The 10,324-nt window shown below is 48.3% G+C and overlaps 1 pseudogene; it reads left to right on the forward strand.

Moving 5' to 3' along the window:
• Window positions 1-5,736: 5,736 nt before the first annotated feature.
• Window positions 5,737-5,907, forward strand: LOC115638847 (annotated as a pseudogene).
• The last annotated feature ends 4,417 nt before the right edge of the window (window positions 5,908-10,324 follow it).

Raw genomic sequence — 10,324 nt, forward strand, 5'->3', positions numbered from 1 at the left:
GCTCCTGGGGGCGGGGCTCTGGCACAGACTGGACACTGCTGCTGCCTCGTGTGACCTGGGAGCCCGGGCTGAGCAGCTGCTGCTCCCCGGGGTCTGTGCAGGGAGATCCCGGCATTAAAGCTCCTTCCTCGCCGTTCTCCAGGGGAACCAGCCTCCGAGAGCCCCGGACTCTGCCACCACCAGCTCCGGGGCCAGAGCCTCCAGGTGAGTGAAGCCGCCGGGGGGAGTGCGGAGGAGGGGCAGGAAAGGACTCTCCGCCCCTGGATCCGCAGCTCTTGCAGCCCCCGGGAATCTGCTCCCTGGTTGTCCACGTGCTGCCAGCAGCGCTGGAGCCGTCCGAGCCAGAGCGGAGCCGCTGTTCTCCGCTGCAGCCAGGATCTGCCCCCGGCCCCGCTGAGATCCAGGTGGGGACAGAAACTGGGGCCTGGGAGTTCCCCTTTGTGTGGCTGGTGGGGATGGCAGGGGAGGGCAGAAGCCGGAGTTGCAGGCGGGGGAAGGGCAGTGGGACAGGTGGGGGGTTGAACGGTCTCTGTGCAGCCAGGAAAGTCCAGGGGGAGAGTGCATGTGAGTCGGGGGCGGTGAGATACCTGCATCCTTTTCCTGTCTGTGGCACTTCCCGTCCAAGTACTGGTAACAAGTCTCTCTAGTTCTCGCCCTTTTCTCTCCCCTCACCACACAGGACTAGCGAACCCAAGGAGATTCCCTCATTTTTCCTAAAGTTATTGACACTCTACTCTCTTATTTTTCCCGATTTTCTCCCTAATTCTCATATGTCAATTTAAATTCTCCTCATATTTGGGGGGCTTCTCCCCCACGCCCCATTTCATCTACAGCAATTCATCCTTGTTTGGGTGGGAAATTGTTGCCCTGAGTCATTCCCAAAAAGGGATCGGGATTACTGGGTGCTGTTTGGGGGAGCCCTGAGACACAGCTCCCTCTGGGGTGGAGATGGAGTGGCCGTTTTCTGCCAGCAACAGGGCATGGCTGGGGCACCGATGGGGAAGGAGGAACCACTGTCCCCTATGGAGCCTGCCCAGCCCCTTTGGTTCTGCTCCTTTCTAGCATTTTGTTCAGAGACTTTATTACTGTGGAGGCTGAAAAATGTCTGTGGATTTAGCCCTGGCCGGAGGGGTCAGGTCTACACTGTAATAAAGAGATCAAGCATTTTCCCAGCAAGGCAGACTCTAGGATGTCTGTCTCCAGGGAAAGGGCCTGGAGGAATTGTAATGTGAAATGAACTAAAGCCTGTTCTGAAACCACCACAACTGCCCTTCTTGCCCAGCCAGGCTGCAGAATGACACCCACGTCTCGCTCCAGCTCATCCCATCCTCCCATGGGACAGGGACAGGAAATGGCTGTGGAGGATCCCGTCCAGGTAGGGTTCAAGACTTAAACATATTTTTAGTAACTGCTCTGTCCTCAGATATACCCACTGAGAACTGCAAAAATATAGTTATCTGCAAAACCATCAGGGCTGGGGGTGTGGCATTCAGCCACTGTTTTACACTCAATTCTGCCTATTAACTTCTAGACTCTAGGGGGCTGAATAACTTGGGGGGCAAATGGGAGCATTCCAAGCATCACATCCCATGTTTTTCTCCTTATCTCTCAGCACAGTTATACTAGGCCTTTTACCTGTCAATGCGAAAAGGGAGATCTAAGGTTAAAGCATATTACCAACAACTCTCACATTCAAAAAATTTTGTCTTTACATATCAGATACAGGAAAGACAAACCACTTAACCCACTTGACATGCATCTGATGAAGTAGGTATTCACCCACAAAAGCTTATACTCCAAAACATCTGTTAATTTACAAGGTACCACAGTACTCTTTACTGCTTTTACACTTAACCTAAGAAAAACAAACATCTATTCCTTCCATCCACAACATTTTCGGTTTTGGAACCCATAACCTTTAATGATGAACACTTTAAGTATGAGGGTAAAGCTCTCAGTCCTCAAATGCTAGGTACAGTTATTCTGTCCTTGATTTAAATAAACAGGATAACAACAATTTATTACTCCTGCCCCAATAACAAAGACTAGGCACCCCACAGCATCAAAAACAACCATTTGGATAAGCAGGCCCATCATTCAATGCGGAATGGGTGTGACCATGCAAATAACATCAGCTCCAAAAGACCTTTACAACAGATAACCAACAGATGTCACGGTAGAGTTCAAACTGACCCTGCTTAAACTAGATTGTCGAAAAGATTAAAAAAACCACTGAACTTTACATTGCACCAAATGAGGGTGAGAAACATGGGGCTGAAATAGGAACTTGCTCTGTCCACCCCATGCATTGACCTGGTATTGCAGTGCCGCCAGGACTGGTGCCTCTCCTTCTGGGGCAAATCTTCTGGTTAGAAAAGCAGAAAGAATTTTACTGTAATGGTGCCCCTTTAGAGCAGATTTGTTCAAGTTGTTGAAAACAGATTGGAAAACCTTGGCTTCTTTACAATAAAATATTATGTTTTCTTAGAGTCTAATTTTTTGTGAGGCTGTTGATAGATATGTGAGGTTCTTTGTCTTGCTAGAGGCTTGTTTAAGGAGCTGGGATCCTTTTTTTCTGCAGTGAGTCTTTTCAACCGTTAGTATGAGAGATAAAGGCTTTCCGGGCTGTTGGGGAGATGGTTGGTTAGTTGGTTGGTTGCACAGGCAGAGACGGTGCTGTTTAAAGCTGTTCCCATGTATCAGGTCAGGTTAGCTGCAGCTCACCGAACTCCAAGGATCTGAGGTCAGCTACTTTATAGCAGAGGCAGACCAAGCAGCAGGTACAATGCTGGGTCGCACCCCGGCTTGCAGATAGAATCTCAATGACCGAGAGACTTTTTCCATTGGACCGTATGAACCAGAGCCGTAAGCTCACTGAACGTTAAATCTCACCAAATAAGGGTCAATCCAGTCTCATCATTGTATCCACTCGTTATACTCCACACCTGAACATAGCCACCATATGAACAACTTACCCTCCTCTCTCAGTGTCTGTACATTGACCCGTTAACCTTTTACTCCCAATCGGGGCTATTGCAGATGATGTATTCCTTATGCCACCTGATCTTAAACCAAATTTTGCACCCCCTCGATAATCTGTAACATTATTCCCTGACCACCAGAAACATCTATGCCTAAACTGTAGCGTACACTTTTTATTTTTAAACATCATTTAAGTAAAATCAGAGGCTGTCAGGGACTTCAGGAGGTCCAATCCCTGCTCAGTGCAGAACAGATCCCCCACTAAATCCCCACCTGGCCCCCTTGGGGGTTGAGCTTGCAAGCCTGAGTTTAGCAGGCTAATGTTCAAGCCATTGAGCTATCCCTCCCTCCTATGTTGACACTTGTTCAAGATCCCAACTCCTGCTCCTTTGCAAGGTGTGTGCATCTGCTCCGGGTTTTAACCTTGCGAACCCAGCGGGGGGCCAATTGCCATCAGGCTTCCCGACCGGCTCACTCCGCCATGCGCCTGGGCATCAGCGGGGCTGTCTCAGGAGAGCAGCTTTCCCCCTCCCCGCATCCCAATCTCCCCCCAGCTGGGGAACAAACAGGGGCAGCCCTGAGAAAAGACTCCTTTGAGCGCTGGAGGTGGGCGGGGGACTCTCATTTCCATACCCAGGGTGCATTGTGTGCAGCGAAGCGAGTCGCTGCTCAAGGGGCTGGTTTTGCTCCCAATGTCCCCGGTTCCAATGAGCCAATTTGGGATTTAAATGGGTTCAATTAAATTTCCTCTAAAAGGGAGAGGTTTAGTGGGGCTGTCAGTGTAGTCACTCCGAGTTGAGTAGAAGGCGCCTTTCCCCTGGCAAAAGCAGCAAAGAGTCCTGTGGCATCTTATAGACTAACAGACATTTTGGAGCAAGTGCTTTTGTGAGCAAATACCTACTTTGTCAGATGCACATAGTGGAAATTTCTAGGGGCAGGTATATATATGCAGGCAAGCTAGCGATAATGAGGTAGTTCAATCAGGGAGGATGAGACCCGGTTCTAGCAGTTGAAGTGTGAAAACCAAGGGAGGAGAAACTGGTTCTGTAATTAGCAAGACATTCACAGTCTTTGTTTAATCCTGAGCTGATGGTGTCAAATTTGCAGATGAGCTGAAGCTCAGCAGTTTCTCTTTGAAATCTGGTCTTGAAGTTTTTTTGCTGCAGGATGGCCACCTTAAGGTCTGCTATAGTGTGGCCAGGGAGGTTGAAGTGCTCTCCTACAGGTTTTTGTATATTGCCATTCCTAATATCTGATTTGTGTCCGTTTATCCTTTTCCGTAGCGACTGTCCAGTTTGGCCGATGTACATAGCAGAGGGGCATTGCTGGCATATGATGGCGTATATTACATTGGTGGACGTGCAGGTGAATGAACCGGTGATGGTGTGGCTGATCTGGTTAGGTCCTATGATGGTGTCGCTGGTGTAGATATATGGGCAGAGTTGGCATCTAGGTTTGTTGCATGGATTGGTTCCTGAGCTAGAGTTCCTATGGTGCGGTGTGCAGTTACTGGTGAGAATATGTTTCAGGTTGGCAGGTCGCCTGTGGGCGAGGACTGGCCTGCCACCCAAGACCTGTGAAAGTGTCGGATCATTGTCCAGGATGGATTGTACGTCCTTGCTGATGCATTGGAGAATCTCTGGAAAAATTCCAGCACGATTTCAACAGCTTCCACGCCACTTTCAACCTCAGCCTGGACCAATCTACACGGGCGGTCCACTTCCTAGACACCACGGTGCAAATAATTGATGGTCACATTACCACCACCCTATACCGAAAACCTACCGACCACTATGCCTACCTTCATGCCTCCAGCTTCCATCCCGGGCACATCACACGATCCATTGTCTACAGCCAAGCACTGAGGTACAACCGCAGCTGCTCTAACCCCTCAGACAGAGACCAACACCTACAAAATCTCCACCAAGCATTCTCAAAACTACAATACCCGCACAAGGAAATAAGGAAACAGATCAACAGAGCCAAGTGTGTACCCAGAAGCCTCCTACTGCAAGACAAACCCAAGAAAGAAACCAACAGGTCTCCACTGGCCTTCACATACAGTCCCCAGCTAAAACCTCTCTAACGCATCATCAGGGACCTACAACTTTAAAAAAAAGTGTCCAGAAAAGGAGAAGGCCCTCCTGGCAGACATCACAGTGCCTTTCGAAAACCAGTCGCCTGCCTTCCACGAGGTCCGAGCACGGAAGGAGTCGAAGTGTGCCTCGCTAGCTGAGACCCTGAGAGCCCAGGGCTATGAAGTTCAGGTATACACCCTGATCGTGGGAGCCCTGGGCTCATGGGACCCCCACAACAAGCCGGTTCTGAGAGCATGTGGGGTCGGTCAACGCTATGCCCGGCTCACGAGACAGCTCATGGTGTCCGACACCATCAGGTGGTCCAGAGACATTTATAACGAACACATCACCGGACACCGCCAATACCACACTGAGTAATTGAGACAGCCGACCAGGGAAATAACCCACTTCCTTCCCTGAGGGACCAAGGGACGCACCCCATCCATGTACCTATCCGCTCCACTGATACTGACTTGGACTCCTTATTCATTGCATGGGTGGTGAACCCGAGCCTTCTTATTCACTGACACTTTAAGAACCCTTGCACCCCAATCTGGGTCTATGTCGGTTATGTGATATGTATGTATCTTTTCATCCTTGTAAACGATATCTGTAACCCCCCAATAACCCAAGCCTGACCCCAGATGTACAGTACCTTCCCTCTCAACCTGTGTATATTTCATTTCAAACATTTACTTTAATAAAACTTTTAAATCTGGTGTGTCCTTGATGTGAGGACTGTATATTAGGTTGATTTTTGAAACAGCAGGGTTAGAACAGAAGCTTGCTTTGTCTGCCCCATGCATCGACCTGGTATTGCAGTGCTTCCAGGAACGGTGTATCTCCTTTAGGGGAGAACCTTCTGGTTTGAAAAACAGAAAAGAGTTGAACTGTGATGATCTTTCTTTCAAGCAGATTTTTTTGAAGTAGCAGAAAAATCTGGTGTCTTTAGCGTTTTTGTTTCTTTACAATAAACACTGTACAGTTACTATTTCTTGGAAATGTTTTGTGAGTCTATAGATGTGAAAGGTTCTTCTTTGTCTGGCTAGAGAATTATTTAAGAAGCTGGACTCCTTTCTGCTGTGAGTGTTTTCAGTCGTATGAGGGACAAATGCTTTCCAGACTCTGGGTCTGTTGGGGAGTTAGTTTTTGTTTTTTGTTTTTTTTTTGAGGGGGAGGGTTGGTAATATTTGAGGTTACGTGTATATCAACAACTGCATGAGTTACACGACTTCTCCCCACCCGGCCTACGTTCTATGTATCTTGGTTCGTAAGATCGAGACAAGGCACTAGATGTCGTGCTGTACCTGGCACACAGGGGCCCCAATCCTGATTTTTCCCCCCCAAACCTACTGTAATCTAAATGCTAAATAATAACCCGTAACTTCTCATTGTTGCCACCCTCACTATTGGAAAATCCCCAAAATCACGACAGTGGCTTACAAATCATGAGGATTCTTTTTTTTTAAAAATGTAATGTGGGTTCTCTTTCTTTCCCTTCCAGTTTTCTGAACCAGGCAAGCTAGAAACTTACCTTTCTAGTGCAGCCAGAGCCCCAGAGAGTAGGAGCCGCTGGCGTCTGGGGCTGACTGGCAGTGGGGCTCCTCACAGTTGTGTGTTCCACACTTTGATCTCACCCACCAAGTATCAAGTGTGAACTCAGGCACTAGAACAGCCTTAACATGGAGTCACAGACAGCCCCCTTGGGCACCCTGACTCTATCTTGCCACCCAGGTGCAGTAGAAGCTGCTGTAACATGCAAGCTCTGTATGTCCTTTATGGCTAACCCTAGCCAAACAGCCGGGATCCCTTGCTTATGCTTAGAAGACGTGCTGTCTCCCTGAAGTCCAAGCAGCATTGGGGGGACAACAGTTTCTTCCTGACAGGGATTTTTATTCCATTCCCCCAGAGCTCAAGCTGATGGGGGCAAGTGTTTGTGCAGGTCTCTGCCTCCTCGTAGGTGTGTGAGGGGGAGCAATCAACCAAGTCTTTTGTCCACGGATGATCCTCAGTGGCTTGTCTGATGTCTCAATCAGGGCCTTCTCTTGTTGGAAAGGAGATGACGCTTCTTCTGGTAAACTAGCATTTCACACTTGGTAATGCTTCTCTCCGGACTGCTGGCGGGGTGGTGGCAAGGGGGTTTGCAGCTTTAGTGCCAATGCTTATATATCACCTTACAACATGGGCTACAGCTATTATAGGTGAGAATAATGCATGCAGCAACTCACGAGCTTGTCATAAACTCTAAACACATTTTTATAACTCTAAGGCATGTTTTAACAACATTAACAAACAGGTGAGCAAGACTAGTTTCCAGCCATGCATTTGTCACTTTTCAGTAAGGCCTAGGGGCCTTGGCATGAGCTGGCACCTGGTCTGCCAGTGTCAGAAGAGGATCTTCCCTCTCTTATCCCCAGGTGTCTGTACTGGGAGCAGTACTGTTCAACTTATTCATAAATGATCTGGGGAAAGGGGTAAACAGTGAGGTGGCAAAATCTGCAGATGATACAAAATTGCTCAAGATAGTTAAGCCCCAGGCAAACTGCGAAGAGCCACAAAGAGATCTCAAGAGCTGGGTGACGGGACAACCAAATGGCAGATGAACGTCGGTGCTGATAAGTGCAAAGTAATGCACATTGGAAAACATAATCCCAACTCTCCCTATAAAACAATGGGGTCTAAATTAGCTGTTACCACTCGAGAAAGAGATCTGGGCGTCATTGAGGATAGTGCTCTGAAAACATCCACTCAATGTGCAGTGGAGTGTTGGGAATCATTAAGAAAGGGACAGGTAATAAGACAGAGACTAGCATATCGCCTCAATATCAATCCACGGTACGCCCGCATCTTGAATACTGAGTGCTGATGCGGTAACCCCAATCTCAAAAAAGATATATTGGAATGGGGAAGATTCAGAAAAAGACAAGGATGATGAGGGGATATGGACCAGCTTCCTTCTAAGAAGAGATTAATAAGATTGGGACTTTTCATCTTGGAAAAGAGCCAACTAAAGGGGGATACGATGGAGGTCTATAAAACCATGACCGGTGTGGAGAAAGTAAATAAGGAAGAGTTATTTACTCCTTCTCATAACACACGAACTAGGGGGTCACCAAATGAAAGTAATAGGCAGCAGCTTTAAAACAAACAAAAGGAAGGATTTCTTCGTGCACCACACAGTCAACCTGTGGAACTCTTTGCCAGAGGATGTCGCGAAGGCCAAGACTATAACAGGGTTCAAAAAAGTACTAGATAAATTCATGGAGGATATGGCGCTTCACCAGCAGTATCTCTAGCTAACCCTTGTTTGCCAGAAGCTGGGCATGGGCGACAGGGGATGGAGCACTTGATGATTCCCTGTTCTGGTCATTCCCTCTGGGGCACCTGGCATTGGCCGCTGTCAGAAGACAGGCTACTGGGCTAGGTCTTTAACTTTGACGGGTAGCTGGGAAGATGATAAATCAGACAGAACCCATTCGACAAACCTCTTCATTTCCTTGTTATTGCCTGACTTCTTTATTCATTTCCTTTTCCTTATTTCCCAGCAGACTGGCTAGATACCAGATTTGGGTGCTAGCAGAGGGACCTGACGAGCTCCTTCTTTTCGGCAGCGTTGAACATGCCAGGGCACAGTCAGATTCTGGATGCTCATCTGAATGTAACACCTAGCGCTCAGCTTTATTTCTGTTTCTTAGCTCTTTTGGGCCATGGATCTTTGGTCTGACACGTAGGATCCCTGCATTAGGAGAGATGGCTAATTAATGAGACCATAAACCTTGGAAATCAATTGAAACCTGAAGTCTGTAGAAGACCCAAAAGGCCCTTGGAGAGTGGAGTGCAAGCTGAGGAAGAATTCCCTGCACTGCTTACCTCTCCATTCTCGTTTTCCTGTCCTGAGCGCAAAAGCCGGGAAGCAGCTCTGGGTAGGGAGGGGATACCACCATAGGTGTGCAGTGGTTAGACAGGACACAGCAAGGAACTGGACTGGTACGGAGTGAAACTGCAAGCATCTTATGTATGCCTGATGATTGCATGTTTGAGAGAGTTATGTGGGAAGTGGAGGCTTTGAGTGGGCTTTCAGAGGAAATGTAATGGAAAGGCAGCAGAAAGTGGAATCCCAGGTTTTTAAACAATTCTCCAATAACACACCAAAAAGCTCAGGTCTAGTTACTCCTTCAAAATTAGAATAAAGTTACAGCAAGATTTCATCCTAAATGAAGTCAAACCCTAAAGATTTCAGAACACAGCTGCTATAAGGAGCCACGAGGGAAGCAATACAAAGTCAACCTTGTCACAGAGAAACCCAGTTAAACTATTTCTCTTTTTTTAAGCAGCATAATCTCCCCAAACAGAAGGGCACTGTTCCCAGAGAAGGATCCTGGAGAGGGTTTTCCTCGTTGGTGCAGGCCATCCATCTCCCTGAAAGGTGGGAGCTAGGTCGACAGAAGAATTCTTCTGACCAAGGCGCGGACTGACGTAGCCGCGCTGATTTACATTCCCTGTGCAGACCAGGCTCGAGGGTTGGTGCGTCCTGAACAGTTAAGTCAAAACAGCTCTGTCTGTCAGGGGTGCGCAAAAGGGAAACCCACTCCTGGGTGATGCGGCCACGCCGCCCTAACCCCCAGCGTAGCTAAGGGCATTCAGGGAGGCGGTGGGCCTAAAATGATGGAAAGACCTCCTCCAGCACAGGGTTGTGACAGCCTAGTCTCCGTAGCACAGACAGGGTGGCCACCAAGAGACAGGAACAGACAGCAAAAGCCAAAGCGACCCCAGGGCAGGGTGCGAGGCTGCCTGTTGGACGAGGGGACTGGGTGGGACAGGCGTTTTCGACAGGCCATCCTCCCGTCAAAGGAGGAAGAGCCCAAGAAGGAGGGCCAGGCAAGAAGCTACAAGCAGGGAAAGAAGCAGAGCAGGCAGGCAGCTCCCCTTAGAGCAAAAGAAGGCACTAGTTCAAGCCCCCTCAAAAGCAGACTAGAGAGCAGATCAGCTGCAAAAAACCAGGGAAAGCCAAGAAAGCAGAGAGCCTTGTAAGCCACAGGTAAAGTTTCAAAGCTGAGCTTTGCTTTTTCTCTGTTGGCCTCATAACTGGGGGAATGACAAAGGTGTCAAAACTACAGGGCCTACAGAAAAGAGCAGTCACAAAGACACAGAGGAAAAACTACTTTTGTCAAAATCAAGCCCACAGCTGCACACTGTACCTAGCATACCCAGCCCACTGACTAGTACTCTCCAAGGATTTTATTTTTCTGTTTTTAACCAATCAT

This window comes from Gopherus evgoodei, chromosome 22 (assembly GCF_007399415.2).
Source record: "Gopherus evgoodei ecotype Sinaloan lineage chromosome 22, rGopEvg1_v1.p, whole genome shotgun sequence".
NCBI classification, from domain to species: domain Eukaryota; kingdom Metazoa; phylum Chordata; order Testudines; family Testudinidae; genus Gopherus; species Gopherus evgoodei.